This window comes from Oncorhynchus nerka, linkage group LG12, assembly GCF_034236695.1.
Source record: "Oncorhynchus nerka isolate Pitt River linkage group LG12, Oner_Uvic_2.0, whole genome shotgun sequence".
Classification (NCBI taxonomy): Eukaryota; Metazoa; Chordata; class Actinopteri; order Salmoniformes; family Salmonidae; genus Oncorhynchus; species Oncorhynchus nerka.
Window position 1 is genome coordinate 64,132,654 of NC_088407.1, and position 17,370 is coordinate 64,150,023.

At 42.2% G+C, this 17,370-nt stretch overlaps 1 pseudogene; it reads right to left on the bottom strand.

Annotated features, from left to right (window-relative positions):
• Positions 1-1,188, bottom strand: part of LOC115138578 (estrogen receptor beta-like) — a 41,263-nt pseudogene extending 40,075 nt beyond the window's left edge.
• Positions 1,189-17,370: the final 16,182 nt, after the last annotated feature.

Sequence of the window (17,370 nt, forward strand, 5' to 3'; positions counted from 1 at the left end):
CTCACATGTTTGACTACATGAGGTTGGGTTTCACAACTCAGCAAGTGAGAGAGAGTAGATAAGGACGATGGCTGCCTACCACACTTCTTCATGCCCACTTCATAACACTTGCGTAGGCGGCAGGACCGGCACATTTTACGGAGGTTCTTGTCGATAGTGCACTGGTTAGTCCCTGGACAAACGTAGTCCTTGTGCCCTAGAAAAGATAGAGCTAGACATTGGGAAATATTACATGAATTGTATACATCACATCTGATTGACCTATAATTAACCATATTACTACATAATAGACTGCAGATAATCCTTGGAGACCTAATAGTACAGTAGGTAAAAACAGGATATAATGAGGTCTCAGCAGAGATCAGACCCTGCAGTGGACACCATGACCCCAGTTCCCAGGGCAGAGACACTGTAATGACACCACACAGCTCCCTTGGTGGTCCTACCTTGGATACTCCTCTTGAAGAAGGCCTTGCAGCCCTCACAAGACTGTACGCTGTAATGGTAGCCCAAAGCGTAGTCATTACATACGGCACAGAAGCTTTCCCCGGCAGCTTGGTAGGGTGGAGGAGAGGGCTATGAGAAGGAACATCAATCACACTGTTTAACACACAAACTACAAAATAGGTTGCCTATGTTTAGCTAAGAGGCTGTCTCCTTTTGTTTACCCATCTGAGATGTTACAGGAGACAAGCAAAGGTCAAATAAGGCAGGTGTAAAGATTGAAAGATACAAACGGAGGGTGCGTCACTGTCAGATGCTGGAAGGCCGTAGCTACCTGCTAGGGGTGAGGTTGAGGTTGTGGGGATTAGGCTCTTCAAAGGGGGCGTGGTGGTTGGGATTGCTGTACAGCAAGGGTTGGGGACAGTGCTGGGTCAGCAGGGGCATGTTGTGCTGGCTGTGGTCATTGGGGGGCCAGAAGAGGTGGGGACTGAGTGGGGGACACAGAGAGTAGCTGTCGGAGATGGTTGGTCTGCTGTAGCCCAGCGTAGAGTGGTTGTAGAAGGCTACAGGGCTGTAATCATGGCTGCTGCCTGTGTGGGAAGAGGGGATGCAGAGGCTGGAGCTCTCCATGCCACTGAGGGGGCTGTAAATGGGGGGCAGGAGTCCAGGGGCCTTGTTGGAGCCCACCTTCTGGACCTGGAGCAGGGGAGAAGTGTCAGTCCCACTCCCAGGAAAACAGGCCATGCTGGGGCTAACATTGGGCTGAAGTTGTGGCTGCTGCTGATGTCTATTGCATTGCTCACTGGGCCCAGTCAGAGAGAAGTCCATCTGCAGTATGGAGGGAGGGATGGAGAGTGGGATAGAGAGCAGGATAGAGAAAGTGGATATGGAGTCACACTCAAATACCACATAGATATTCTAAAGTGCACACCAAGTCACTCAACGATAATTCACTCATCCTCTTCAACAAAAACTATTTGATCATTATTTGAATTAATTTAAGGAGCCCCTCAGGTGTCATGGTGATGAAGAAAAAAAAAACAGCCAGGCTAATCTGTTCACAAACTATAGTTTTGGCAAGTTGGTTAGGACATCTACTTTGTGCATGACACAGGTCATTCATTTGCCACAGGGTTCAATTCTCGGGCCGACTCTTTTCTCTGTATATATCAATGATGTTGCTCTTGCTGCGGGCGATTCCCTGATCCACCTCTACGCAGACGACACCATTCTATATACTTTCGGCCCGTCATTGGACACTGTGCTATCTAACCTCCAAACGAGCTTCAATGCCATACAGCACTCCTTCCGTGGCCTCCAACTGCTCTTAAACGCGAGTAAAACCAAATGCATGCTTTTCAACCGATCGCTGCCTGCACCCGCACGCCCGACTAGCATCACCACCCTGGATGGTTCCGACCTTGAATATGTGGACATCTATAAGTACCTAGGTGTCTGGCTAGACTGCAAACTCTCCTTCCAGACTCACATCAAACATCTCCAATCGAAAATCAAATCAAGAGTCGGCTTTCTATTCCGCAACAAAGCCTCCTTCACTCACGCCGCCAAGCTTACCCTAGTAAAACTGACTATCCTACCGATCCTCGATTTCGGCGATGTCATCTACAAAATGGCTTCCAACACTCTACTCAGCAAACTGGATGCAGTCTATCATAGTGCCATCCGTTTTGTCACCAAAGCACCTTATACCACCCACCACTGCGACTTGTATGCTCTAGTCGGCTGGCCCTCGCTACATATTCGTCGCCAGACCCACTGGCTCCAGGTCATCTACAAGTCCATGCTAGGTAAAGCTCCACCTTATCTCAGTTCACTGGTCACGATGGCAACACCCATCCGTAGCACACGCTCCAGCAGGTGTATCTCACTGATCATCCCTAAAGCCAACACCTCATTTGGCCGCCTTTCGTTCCAGTACTCTGCTGCCTGTGACTGGAACGACTGCAAAAATCGCTGAAGTTGGAGACTTTTATCTCCCTCACCAACTTCAAACATCAGCTATCCGAGCAGCTAACCGATCGCTGCAGCTGTACATAGTCTATTGGTAAATAGCCCACCCATTTTCACCTACCTCATTCCCATACTGTTTTTATACTGTTTTTTTATTTTATTTATTTATTTACTTTTCTGCTCTTTTGCACACCAATATCTCTACCTGTACATGACCATCTGATCATTTATCACCCCAGTGTTAATCTGCAAAATTGTATTATTCGCCTACCTCCTCATGCCTTTTGCACACATTGTATATAGACTACCCATTTTTTTTTCTACTGTGTTATTGACTTGTTAATTGTTTACTCCATGTGTAACTCTGTGTTGTCTGTTCACACTGCTATGCTTTATCTTGGCCAGGTCGCAGTTGCAAATGAGAACTTGTTCTCAACTAGCCTACCTGGTTAAATAAAGGTGAAATAAAAAATAAATAAAAAATTATCCAACAATTGTTTACAGATTATTTGACTTATAATTCACTGTATCACAATTCCAGTGGGTCAGAAGTTTACATACACTAAGTTGACTGTGCCTTGAAACAGCTTGAAAAATTCCCGAAAATGATGGCATGGCTTTAGAAGCTTCTGATAGGCAAATTTACATAATTTGAGTCAATTGGAGGTGTACCGGTGGATGTATTTCAAGGCCTACCTTCAAACTCAGTGCCTCTTTGCTTGACATCATGGGAAAATCAAAAGAAATCAACCAAGACCTCAGAAAAAAAGTCTGGTTCATCCTTGGGAGCAATTTCCAAACGCCTGAAGGTATCATGTTCATCTGTACAAACAATAGTACGCAACTATTAACACCATGGGACCATGTAGCCGTCATACCGCTCAGGAAGGAGATGCATTCTGTCTCCTAGAGATGAAGGTACTTTGGTGCGAAAAGTGCAAATCAATCACAGAACAGCAGCAAAGGACCGTGTGAAGATGCTGTAGGAAATGGGTACAAAGTATCTATATCCACAATAAAAACGAGTCCTATATCAACATAGCCTGAAAGGCCACTCATCAAGGAAGAAGCCACTGCTCCAAAACCGCCATGAAAAAGGTTTGTAACTGCACATGGGGACAAAGGTCATACTTTTTGGAGAAATGTCCTCTGGTCTGATGAAACAAAAATAGAACTGTTTGGCCATAATGACCATCGTTATGTTTGGAAGAAAAATGGGGAGGCTTGCAAGGCGAAGAACACCATCCCAACCGTGAAGCACAGGGTTCGCAGCATCATGTTGTTGGGGTCCTTTGCTGCAGGAGGTACTGGTGCTCTTCACAACGTAGATAGCATCATTAGAAGGAAAATTATGTTGATATATTGAAGCAACATCTCAAGACATCAGTCAGGAAGTTAAAGCTTGGTCGCAAATGGGTCTTCCAAACGGACAATGACCCCAAGCATACTTCCAAAGTTGTGGCAAAATGTCTTTGAGACTCGGGGGCAGTATTTTCATTTTTGGAAAAATAACGTTCCCAAAGTAAACGGGCTATTTCTCAGGACAAGATGCTAGAATATGCATATAAATTGACAGCTTAGGATAGAAAACACTCTAAAGATTCCAAAACTGTAAAAATATTGTCTGTGAGTATAACAGAAATGATATTGCAGGCGAAAGCCTGAGAAAAATCTAATCAGGAAGTGACTCTTATTTTGAAACCTCTGCGTTCCTATGCCTCCCTATTGAGCATTGAAAGGGATATCAACCAGATTCCCTTTTCTATGGCTTCCCTAATGTGTCTACAGTCTCAAGAAATAGTTTCAGGCTTTTATTTTTTTAAATGAGCGTGAACGACAACCTTGCATCAGTGGTCAGCTGGTGGCTCTCAGTGATTTGTGCGTAATAGACAAAGGCGGCCATTGCTCCTCTCGCTCCTACTAAGAAGCCAATTGTCCCGGTTGATATATTATCGAATAGATATTTGAAAAACACCTTGAGGATTGATTATTAAAAACGTTTGCCATGTTTCTGTCGATATTATGGATCTAATTTGGAATATTTTTCGGCGTTGTCGTGACCGCAATTTCCGGTGGATTTCTCAACAAAACCGGAAGAATTTCGGATATAAAAATAATCTTTATGGAACAAAATGAACATTTGCTGTCTAACTGGGAGTCTCGTGAGTGAAAACATCCGAAGCTCATCAAAGGTAAACGATTTAATTTGATTGCTTTTCTGATTTTCGTGACCAAGCTGTCTGCTGCTAGCTGGACATAATGCTATGCTGGGCTATCGATAAACTTACGCAAATGCTTGTCTTGCTTTGGCTGTAAAGCATGGGTGTCAAACTCTGGCCCGTAGGCCAAATTTGGCCCGCGGGGTAATTATATTTGGCCCGAGAGACAATACCAAATTACTACTAGAGCTGGCCCGCCGGTATTATACAGCGCATTCACCACTAATACTACGAATCCCATAATGCTCTGCTGTTTTCGCGCGCCAATCAGGACAGGACCCAGAAACGCTCTCTCCTCTGTGACAGTAGTCATAGCAACATAGACGCTACAACTGTCAGCGAGCTAACCCTTCCCAAAAATGGCGAAAAGAAAGGTAGAAAACAGGAGCTTTCTGGACAAGTGGGAGGCAGAATATCTGTTTACATATGTAAAAGACAAACCTGTTTGTCTTGTTTGTGGAGTCAACGTGGCTGTAAGTAAGGAGTACAACATTAGACGACACTATGAAACGAAACACCATGACAAATACAAGGACCTGGACATGACTCAAAGGAGCCAGAAAGTAGAGGAGATGAAAGAAGTTTGGTTTCACAACAGAATATGTTTAAAAAAGCCACATCACAAAGCGAGGCTGCTGTAAAGGCTAGTTATATAGTGGCAGCAGAGATCGCAAAATCAGCCCGGCCCTTTAATGAGGGAGAGTTCATGAAAAAGTGCATGATGAAGGTTTGTGACCTCGTATGCCCAGAGAAAAAACAAGCATTTTCAAACGTGAGCCTGAGCAGGAACACAGTAGCTGATCACACATGTGATCTTGCCACCAATCTGTATGACCAGCTGATGGAAAAGGGAAAAGATTTTGTTGCGTTCTCCCTCGCTGTGGATGAGAGCTGCGACGCATCTGATACTGCTCAGCTGTCAGTCTTCATCCGTGGAGTGGACTCAAATCTGTGTGTTACGGAGGAGCTATTAGGATTCAAATCAATGCATGGCACAACCACAGGAAAGGAAATCTTTGAGGAGGTTTCCAAATGTGTAACTGAAATAAAGCTGCCGTGGGATAAACTCGTTGGATTAACGACAGATGGTGCGCCAGCGATGTGCGGTAAAAAGAGTGGACTGGTGGGCATGGTTCGGGAGAAGATGCGGGAAGAGAACTGTGCAGGTGAGCTAACTGTTTACCACTGCATCATACATCAGGAAGCACTGTGTGCCAAAGCCCTAAAGATGGAACATGTTATGACCACAGTAACACAGGTAGTTAACTTTATAAGAGCCAAAGGTCTAAATCACCGCCAGTTTACATTTTTTCTGGAGGAGTGTGGTTCGGAATACGCAGACGTGCCGTATCACACAGAGGTGAGATGGCTAAGCAGAGGAAAAGTACTGAACAGATGTTTCGAGCTGCCTGAGGAAATATGTCAATTCCTGGAAACCAAAGGGAAGGATACAGCAGAGCTCCGGGAGCAAAAGTTCCTGTGTGAGCTGGCCTTTCTCTGTGACATCTCGAGCCATCTCGATGCTCTGAACCTGCAGCTTCAGGGGCGGGGGCGCATCATCACAGACATGTACGCAGCAGTGAGGGCCTTCAAAACTAAACTGTGCCTGTGGGAGAATCAGATGCTGCAAGGAAACCCTTGCCATTTTCCCTGCTTCCCTGCTGCCAATCCATAAAAGCGCAGATCTCTACCGCCGTGTTCCCATGCGCACAGTTTCCTTGCACAGTGTTCTCGCCGCTGAGTTTAGCCGGCGATTTGCCGACTTCGATGCCCAGAAATGCAAGTTTGAACTGCTTAGTAATCCCTTCGCAGTTGATGTGGAAAATGCACCAACCAACATCCAAATGGAGCTGATTGAACTCCAGTGCAACGACACGCTGAAGTCAAAGTATGATGCTGTGGGCGCCGCACAGTTTCCACGGTTCATCCCTGACACAATGCCTCAGCTCCGCACCCAAGCTGCTCAGATGCTCTCCATGTTCGGCAGCACTTATCTATGCGAGCAACTTTTCTCCTCGATGAAGATGACCAAAACAACTCACAGGAGACTTCTGACTGATGAACATCTTCGCTCGATACTGAGGATTTCTTCAGCTCAGAGCTTGAGCCCAGACATTGATGAACTAGCATCCAAGAAGAGATGCCAGGTATCTGGCTTGGGCACATCAGATTAGACCAGTGTGCAATAATTAACGTTTTCTTTATGCACTTTTTCTTGCTACAAGGCATGGGCTTGAATGGTTGATTGATTTATTATCATTTTATTTGTAAAATTATTAGCCAGTGGAAAAAGTTTATTTTGGTATTTAAATCAGAAGGCTGCAAATAGAAAAGAGGCATACAATTTTTATTTACATTTTATTTATTTAATAAATGAATGCCATTCATGTGTTTTTTCATTTGAAATTCGATTTTGCATGTCTCCACTATTAAATTATATATTGTATGGTAATAAGCGATGCTTGTTCCATATTCAATGTTAAAGCAAAACTTGTTTGGGTCCATATTAAAAGGTTAATTTGTTCAATGTTGGCCCGTGACTTTGTTCAGGTTTTACATTTTGGCCCACTGGGTATTTGAGTTTGACACCCCTGCTGTAAAGCATAATTTCAAAATCTGAGATGACAGGGTGATTAACAAAAGGCTAAGCTGTGTTTCACTATATTTCACTTGTGATTTCATGAATATGAATATTTTCTAGTAAGATTTTTTTGTCCGTTGAGTTATGCTAATTAGTGTAGTTGATGACAATTCTCCCGGATCCAGGAGGGGTAGTTTCAAGAGGTTAAGGACAACAATGTCAAGGTATTGGAGTGGCAATCACAAAGCCCTGACCTCAATCCCATAGAAAATGTGTGTGCAGAACTGAAAAAGCATGTGCGAGCAAGGAGGCCTGCAAACCTGACTATTTTATGTGGTTAAAATACTATCAGCATCTCAAGATGCAGAAAGAAAGAAATACTTTTCCTCTCCTGTTCCCAAGTCCAAATTTGGACTACATTTGGTGTATAATGTACTGCAAGAATGGCTTAAGTCTGCAGGAGTTATCATTAAGGCTATGTGAGAGGTTATAGATCTACAGTCAGTGTCCAGATTTCAGTTGCCATTTAACCCGTCTGAACAGTAGGCTACAGTTCATTTGACATATCATAGGCCTACTTGAAGTCCCTTCTTGTGACTGTGGAATTTGTATAGCGCCTCATAATCGTCACACATAACCAGCACTGCTATCATCCTATTTTATCAATTCATAAAATCTTTCCCAAACATTACTTTTCTGGCCCTGCCTTCTCTTTTTTTAACTCTCCTTTCGCAGTTTTTGTCTTATTGAATGAAACTTTTTCTGCCTGTTCGCAAAATTATTTTTGGGTGATTGCCGTGTAGGCTATTTGGCGCACGTACAGTTAAGCACTAAAGTTGAGGCTTGTAGCCTAAAATATATATATTTATTTTTTAAACTACAGGTAGACTATAGATATACGGTGTATTCAAAGTATTCACACCCCTTTACCTTTTCCACATTACAGCCTTATTCTAAACGTTATTAAATAGTTTTTTCCCCCTCATCAATCTACACATAATACCCCATAATGACTAAGCAAAAACAGGTTTTACATGTTTTTTTGAAAATCTATATATTTTTTGGTCGGGGTAATATCTTATTTACATAAGTATTCAGACCCTTTATGCGCCTTTGGCAGCGATTACAGCCTTCTCATTCAGGCCAAAGAGTTGAATCTTCGTGTCATCAGACCAGATAATCTTGTTTCTCAAGTCTTTAGGTGCCTTTTGCCAAACTCCAAGCAGGCTGTCATGTGCCTTTTACTAAGGAGTGGCTTCCGTCTGGCCACTCTACCATAAAGGCCTGATTGGTGGAGTGCTGCAGAGATGGTTGTCATTCTGGAAGGTTCTCCCATCTCCACAGAGGAACTCTAGAACTCTATCAGAGTGACCATCGGGTTCTTGGTCACCTCCTTTCTCCCCCGTTTGCTCAGTTTTGCCGGGTGGCCAGCTCTAGGAAGAGTATTGGTGTTTCTAAACTTCTTCCATTTAAGAATGATGGAGGCCATTGTGTTCTTATGGACCTTCAATGCTGCAGACATTTTTTTGGTACCCTTCCCCAGAACTGAGCCTCGACACAATCCTGTCTCGGAGCTCTACAGACAATTCCTTCGATCTCAGGACTTGGTTTTTGCTCTGATATGCACTGTCAACTGTGGGACCTTATATAGACAGGTGTGTGCTTTTCCAAATCATGTCCAATCAATTTAATTTACCACAGGTGGACTTGTTGAAACATCTCAACAGAAAGAGGATGCACCTGAGCTCAATTTAGAATATTATAGCAAAGGATCTGAATACTTATGTAAATAAGGTATTTCTGTTTTTTATATTGAATAAATTTGCAAAACAATCTGTTTTCGCTTTGTCATGTGTTCGCGTTGTGTGCAGATTGGTGAAAAAATAATAAGGCTGTAACGTAACAAATTGTGAAAAAACCCAAGGGGTCTAAACAATTTCCGAAGGCACTGTGTGTGTGTGTGTGTGTGTGTGTGTGTGTGTGTGTGTGGAACCCCACTTGTTAGCAAAAAAATACAAACAAATGTATATATCTATATATATATACAGTGGGGCAAAAAAATATTTAGTCAGCCACCAATTGTGCAAGTTCTCCCATTTAAAGATGAGAGAGGCCTGTAATTTTCATCATAGGTACACTTCAACTATGACAGACAAAATGGGAAGAAAGAAATTCAGAAAATCACATTGTAGGATTTTTAATTAATTTATTTGCAAATTATGGTGGAAAACTTTTGTTATTGACCAAATACTTATTTATCTCAATACTTTGTTATAAACCCTTTGTTGGCAATGACAGAGGTCAAATGTTTTCTGTAAGTCTTCACAAGGTTTTCACACACTGTTGCTGGTATTTTGGTCCATTCCTCCATGCAGATCTCCTCTAGAGCAGTGATGTTTTGGGGCTGTTGCTGTGCAACACGGACTTTCAACTCCCTCCAAAGATTTTCTATGGGGTTGAGATCTGGAGACTGGCTAGGCCACTCCAGGACCTTGAAATGCTTCTTACGAAGCCACTCCTTCGTTGCCCGGGCTGTGTGTTTGGGATCAGTGTCATGCTGAAAGACCCAGCCACGTTTCCTCTTCAATGCCCTTGCTGATGGAGGTTTTCACTCAAAATCTCACAATACATGGCCCCATTAATTCTTTCCTTTACACGGATCAGTCGTCCTGGTCCCTTTGCAGAAAAACAGCCCCAAAGCATGATGTTTCCACCCCCATGCTTCACAGTAGGTATGGTGTTCTTTGGATGCAACTCAGCATTCTTTGTCCTCCAAACACGACGAGATGAGTTTTTACCAAAAAGTTATATTTTGGTTTTATCTGACCATATGACATTCTCCAATCTTCTTCTGGATCATCCAAATGCTCTCTAGCAAACTTCAGACGGGCCTGGACATGTACTGGCTTAAGCAGGGGGACACGTCTGGCACTGCAGGATTTGAGTCCCTGGCGGCGTAGTGTGTTACTGATGGTAGGCTTTGTTACTTTGGTCCCAGCTCTCTGCAGGTCATTCACTAGGTCCCCCCGTGTGGTTCTGGGATTTTTGCTCACCGTTCTTGTGATCATTTTGACCCCACGGGGTGAGATCTTGCGTGGAGCCCCAGATCGAGGGAGATTATCAGTGGTCTTGTATGTCTTCCATTTCCTAATAATTGCTCCCACAGTTGATTTCTTCAAACCAAGCTGCTTACCTATTGCAGATTCAGTCTTCCCAGCCTGGTGCAGGTCTACAATTTTGTTTCTGGTGTCCTTTGATAGTTCTTTGGTCTTGGCCATAGTGGAGTTTGGAGTGTGACTGTTTGAGGTTGTGGACGGGTGTCTTTTATACTGATAACAAGTTCAAACCGGTGCCATTAATACAGGTAACGAGTGGAGGACAGAGGAGCCTCATAAAGAAGAAGTTACAAGTCTGTGAGAGCCAGAAATCTTGCTTGTTTGTAGGTGACCAAATACTTATTTTCCACCATAATTTGCAAATCAATTCATTTAAACTCCTGCAATGTGATTTTCTGGATTTTTTTTCTCATTTTGTCTGTCATAGTTGATGAAATTACAGGCCTCTCTCATCTTTTTAAGTGGGAGAACTTGCACAATTGGTGGCTGACTAAATACCTTTTTGCCCCACTGTATATATATTATGTATTTAAAAAAATCTGTGATAGCTATGATTCCTAACTGACTGCTGATTGCATGAATTCATGTAGCCTAAGGCTGAAGCCTAACCGTTGATTGATAGATGGCTATATTGACGTTTCGAAGCTCAGGTTGGTAGTTTGCTTGGTATCAAAATTATCCTGATCTAGCTGGTTTGTGACTTTGCTACTTACAGGCATACATTATCATATTATTTCAGTTATGGACTATCAAATATGAAATTGTTACATGTTTTCTCAAATGTTACAGTGAAAACCTTTGGATAATAAATGTAACTTCGTCACCTTGCAAGCCTATTGATAACTTGTACAATTCCCTTCCATTCACGATTCCCTTTTTTATGTGCTGAACATTTATTACTGCTTCGGGAAGATGAGGACAAAGCGAATGTTATTGAAATGGAGCAGTCAAATGAAGTTGGAGCCACCATGTGATGCTACAGCCTCTCAGCCAAGCTTTTTGAGAAGAAGGTAACTGTCAATTATGTATTATTGTTAAGCACTATTAGGCCTACATATAAATGAGGTCTATGTTTATAAAAAACAATCTCTCTCTTGCTCTTGGACACTGTGGTGAACTGTCAGCTCTCAGACCTTTGAGGAGGACAACACTATAGACATGTCACCTGTGCACCAGGGAGTCAATAGCTGCCCCCACGGTGGTAAGGATAGGCGGGAGCTGGAGAGACTGGACAACATGCTGCTGAGGCTGCAAACAGGGCAGAAGGACAATCACACCTTCACCCTCGGAGGACACACAGTGCATTCGAAAAGTATTCAGACCTCTTGACTTTTTCCACGTTTTGAATTGTTGTTGTTTAGAATTGTTTAAATAGTTTTTTCCCTTATCAATCTACACACAATACCCCTTAATGACAAAGAAAAAACTGTTTAGAAATGTTTGCAAATGTAACTCTTTGGCCTGAATGCCAAGCGTCACGTCTGAAAGACACCTGGCACCATCCCTATGGTGAAGCCTGGTGGTGGCAGCATCATGTTGTGGGAATGTTTTTCAGCTGCAGGGACTGGGAGACTAGTCAGGATCGATGAAAACCTGCTCCAGAGCACTCAGGACCTCAGACTGGGGCGAAGGTTCACCTTCCAACAGGACAAAGACCCTCAGCACACAGCCAAGATACAGCAGAAGTGGTTTTGGAAAAAGTCTCTGAATGTCCTTAAGTGGCCCAGCCAGAGCCCGGTATTGAACCTGATCGAACATCTCTAGAGAGACCTGAAAATAGCTGTGCAGCGACACTCCCCATCCAACCTGACAGAGCTTATTAAGAGGATCTACAGAGAAGAATGGGAGAAACTCCCCAAATACAGGTGTGCCAAGCTTGTAGCATCATACCCAAGAAGAGTCGAGGCTGTAATCGCTGCAAAGGTGCTTCAACAAAGTACTGAGTAAATACTTATGTAAATGTGATATTTCTGTTTTTTGCACCTTTTTGTCATTATGGGGTATTGTGTATAGATTGATGAGGGGGAAAAAACTAATTTAATACATTTTAGAATAAGGCTTTAACGTAACAAAATGTGGAAAAAGTCAAGGGGTCTGAATACTTTCCAATGTACTAAATCCCCCACAGTTGAGTTATTTGTAAGTAAAAAGGATGAGAGTAACCCACAGTAACAGTAAGATAATTATTACTCCGTGAGCATTCTCAAGGCTATCTATCAAGAGGGGATGTAAAATCCAGTTTAAATTTTGAATTCCTCCAGAAATTATATGAATGGATTGGTAAGACCATTTTCATTTAAATGAAATATTATTCTGCTGCATAAAAAGATAAAAGAACCAGGTAAATAAGATAACATGGGAAACAAAAACGGACTTGCTGCCATTTTGGTAATATGTATGATGGGATGCAAGCTAGTGGCTGATAAGGATAATATTTGTATAATAAAGTGGGGTCTATTATTATTGGCACCCTTGATAAAGATTAGCAAAAAATTCTGTATAAATAAATAATACAAATATTGAGCTATATTGTATGCTAAAAATTATATTATTATTGCTCAGAGAAAGATTTAGTTGAACAAATAATATCATAATTAGCACCCTCCCCTTGCGAGGATAACGACACTATAATTCGCGAGTTAAATATTTTTCTGCCTCTCTGTATCTTAAATCCATACTAAATCCAAATCTAACTTTACATTTTAAATGTGATCTAAGCTGGTTGTTACGATCCCCATCTGGCAAGACCCTTATGGGGGATTCCACTGAAAGTTGAAAAGCAACAACAACTGGAATCTAAAAGACACCCACCATGAGCTTCCACTAAATTTGCCCAAGAAGAGGCAAACAAAAGAAAAGCCCACTACAAACTTAAAGAAAGGAAGCAAACCAAAAGTGGAGCAAAACTAAAACAGGGAGCACTGGGCCAGCCAATAATGTAGTGTCAAGTCAATTGCATAATATTTATTGTTATTCAACTTAATGAATCCAGATCTGTTATCAGTTTGTCACCAATATTTTACTTATGCCAACACAGGTTTAACCTCCTTCTGACTAACGCGAAGGACAACCCAGCACAGGTGGAACACATACTGACTAACGAGGTGACACCAATCGGTGCAGCCTATGTGCTAACATGTTATATGTGCTTAAGTCCAACCTCAAAACATACATGGAAAAACCTGAATCTGTAACATGGTACTCATAAAAGCAAATTACCCGTCTATCCATTAATTCTCTATTTCACACAGTCTGGACATTATTTATTTAAATTGAGGAGCGAGCAAGCATGCAAACATAAAGACATGAATCTCTTATCTTACCGGTGTCTTGTCAACCTATGTTATTTCCCACAGACAAACCCAACTTTTGGTTTTCACAGCTCATTTCACGCATGCCTCATTAAAGCCTAAATTAAAATAAATCTGGTTGTCTCTCAAATTGCCAATGTGTTTCTTTTTGTCAAAGTCTTGTTCAGTTTGCTATTTAAAGTCAGCATATTGTGAGACATGAGTAAATGTGTCAAAATAATAGAACTGAAAATGGGCATACAATTACTTATGCAGTAGCCTAGACTATACAACTATTTACAGTAAAATGGAATAATGTAGTGTCAAGTCAATTGCATAATATTTCTTGTTATTCAATTTAATGAATCCAGATCTGTTATCAGTTTGTCACCAAACCTGTATTAAATCTTACCGCTACGTAATTACAGTGTAGCCTAAACAAAATGTCTCATTGATTCACTGACAGTAGCCCAAGGGTATTTACAGAGCACAATACCAGTTATAGATTTGAAACAGTATAGCATAGGCTACACTACCAAATCACACATAAAAAGTACAATTTAACATAGCTTTAACACAGTTACTTTAATCAAGCGTAAAAGCCTAGTAATTTCATAGGCTATATGACAATTTTGTGAGTTACCTTTTCAACAACATCTACAACTTGTCACTTTCATGCACACAATATTTGTTGTCTTTTTACTTAAACTCTGTTTCTCATTTCAAAGATGGCAATAATAAAAAATAGTTTGATCAAACCAACCTGTCACTTGATCTTCTGTAATCCGTGAACGGTGACTTTTCTTCCAGTCAGTGAGTTGAGCCAAGTGCCAGTCACTGAGGTTTACAGGGCATCTAGAAAACGGAGAAGGAAACTTGCAATTTATTTGAGGGGTGGTTTAAAACTTTGCTTTGGGGAGGTTTGTATGTTTTTTTATTGGGTACAGGGGAGGGTAGTGCATTGTTTCCCCAGGATTACATTCATTTATTGTAGGTTTTGCTATATAATTTCTTCCATCCTAGCCAAATTTCCTAATCTTCTTGCATGCGCCTCCCTTATATCAAGGTGTTTTGGTACTTCCCTTATGCGCTATGCCTCTCTGTGTGCTAACTTATATTATAAACTCTGTGGTTCGAGCCCTGAATGCTGACAGCCATGGTACATCAGACAGTATACCACTGGTATGACAAAACATTTATTTTAACTGCTTTAATTACGTTGGTAACCATCCTAGATCTGAATGAATGAAACATTCTTATTTAAATACTTTTTTCTTTACATAGTTGAATGTGCTGACAACAAAATCACACAAAAATTATCAATGGAAATCAAATTTATCAACCCATGGAGGTCTGGATTTGGAGTCACACTCAAAATTAAAGTGGAAAACCACACTACAGGCTGATCCAACTTTGATGTAATGTCCTTAAAACAAGTAAAAATGAGGCTCAGTAGTGTGTGTGGCCTCCACGTGCCTGTATGACCTCCCTACAACGCCTGGGCATGCTCCTGATGAGGTGGCGGATGGTCTCCTGAGGGATCTCCTCCCAGACCTGGACTAAAGCATCCGCCAACTCCTGGACAGTCTGTGGTGCAACGTGGCGTTGGTGGATGGAGCGAGACATGATGTCCCAGATGTGCTCAATTGGATTCAGGTCTGGGGAACGGGCGGGCCAGTCCATAGCATCAATGCCTTCCTCTTGCAGGAACTGCTGACACACTCCAGCCACATGAGGTCTAGCATTGTCTTGCATTAGGAAGAACCCAGGGCCAACCGCACCAGCATATGGTCTCACAAGTGGTCTGAGGATCTCATCTCGGTACCTAATGGCAGTCAGGCTACCTCTGGCGAGCACATGGAGGGCTGTGCGGCCCCCCAAAGAAATGCCACCCCACACCATGACTGACCCACCACCAAACCGGTCATGCTGGAGGATGTTGCAGGCTGCAGAATGTTCTCCACTTCGTCTCCAGACTCTGTCACGTCTGTCACATGTGCTCAGTGTGAACCTGCTTTCATCAGTGAAGAGCACAGGGCGCCAGTGGCGAATTTGCCAAGCTTGGTGTTCTCTGGCAAATGCCAAACGTCCTGCACGGTGTTGGGCTGTAAGCACAACCCCCACCTGTGGACCTCGGGCCCTCATACCACCCTCATGGAGTCTGTTTCTGACCATTTGAGCAGAAACATGCACATTTGTGGCCTGCTGGAGGTCATTTTGCAGGGCTCTGGCAGTGCTCCTCCTGCTCCTCCTTGCACAAAGGCGGAGGTAGCGGTCCTGCTGCTGGGTTGTTGCCCTCCTACGGCCTCCTCCACGTCTCCTGATGTACTGGCCTGTCTCCTGGTAGCGCCTCAGTGCTCTGGACACTACGCTGACAGACACAGCAAACCTTCTTGCTACAGCTCGCATTGATGCTCATCCTGGATGAGCTGCACTACCTGAGCCACTTGTGTGGGTTGTAGACTACGTCTCATGCTACCACTAGAGTGAAAGCACCGCCAGCATTCAAAAGTGACCAAAACATCAGCCAGGAAGCATAGGAACTGAGAAGTGGTCTGTGGTCACCACCTGCAGAACCACTACTTTATTGGGGGTGTCTTGCTAATTGCCTATAATTTCCACCTGTTGTCTATTCCATTTGCACAACAGCCTGTGAAATGTATTGTCAATCAGTGTTGCTTCCTAAGTGGACAGTTTGATTTCACAGAAATCTTTATTTTTTTGAGCAGTGTATATACAGTGCATTCAGGGTTGGGGAGTAACAGATTACATGTAAGGGATTACATACAAAAAACAGTAACTGTAATCCATTACATTACCAGCAAAAATATTGTAATCAGATGACCGATACTTTTGAAAAACTAGATGATTACTTGATTAGTTTTAAATTCAGAAAGGATATTTGCGAGAAAAAAACATTTGACACTTCTGCTTTCTCAATGACATTCAAATCATCATTGAAAAAAGGCGCAAATTTAAATTAGTTCCTGAGCGAGTCTGAGACCACTATGATGACACACCAAACGTGTTTGATGGATCACGGGAAAAGAGCAGGAATAGGCATTTGCAGGCTAAAGTTCAAGCTATGTCTTTCAATGGTGCGACTGCTGTCAGCATCAAAAGATTATCCAACTTGAATAAACGCTTGGAGGTAAGGATGACAGTTGTGGTGTAGTCCACGGTGATACAGCATTTACTTTTATTGATATTTACATAGCGCATTGATGTTTGTTAGCAATTTGCACCTTACTGATTGTGGTTGTTGTGGATGGCTGTTCACAAATCTAAATGTGTATTTTAACCAAATAATCACTGAATTTAAGACATTTAAGCTGGCTCTCAATCATTGTTTTTGTAAGCAGTGGACAGCCAGTGAAAAATGTGCTCTTGCCACAGCTGCATAGTGCGAATCCAAGCCCATGGAATAAAAGTGGGGCATTTATGGCTCAATCTAATTCATGCTGATAAAATATATATATATATATATATATATCCATGACCCTAATGGACACATGCTCAAACTTTCACACTTTTGTGAATCAATCAGTCCTCCATGACAACAAAATCACAAACAGTAGAGTAGGGCTAGCAAATATTTCATTAGTTTTGGGGTCATGCTCAGGTAAAACAATTTGGCTAATCTATACTTCCATATTTCCAAGTCCTATTCTTGAAGATCAAGGGGTATAACATTTATTGGAATGACTGGAATTATAATAGACTTTGGTTTTTAATGTAAAGATCTTATT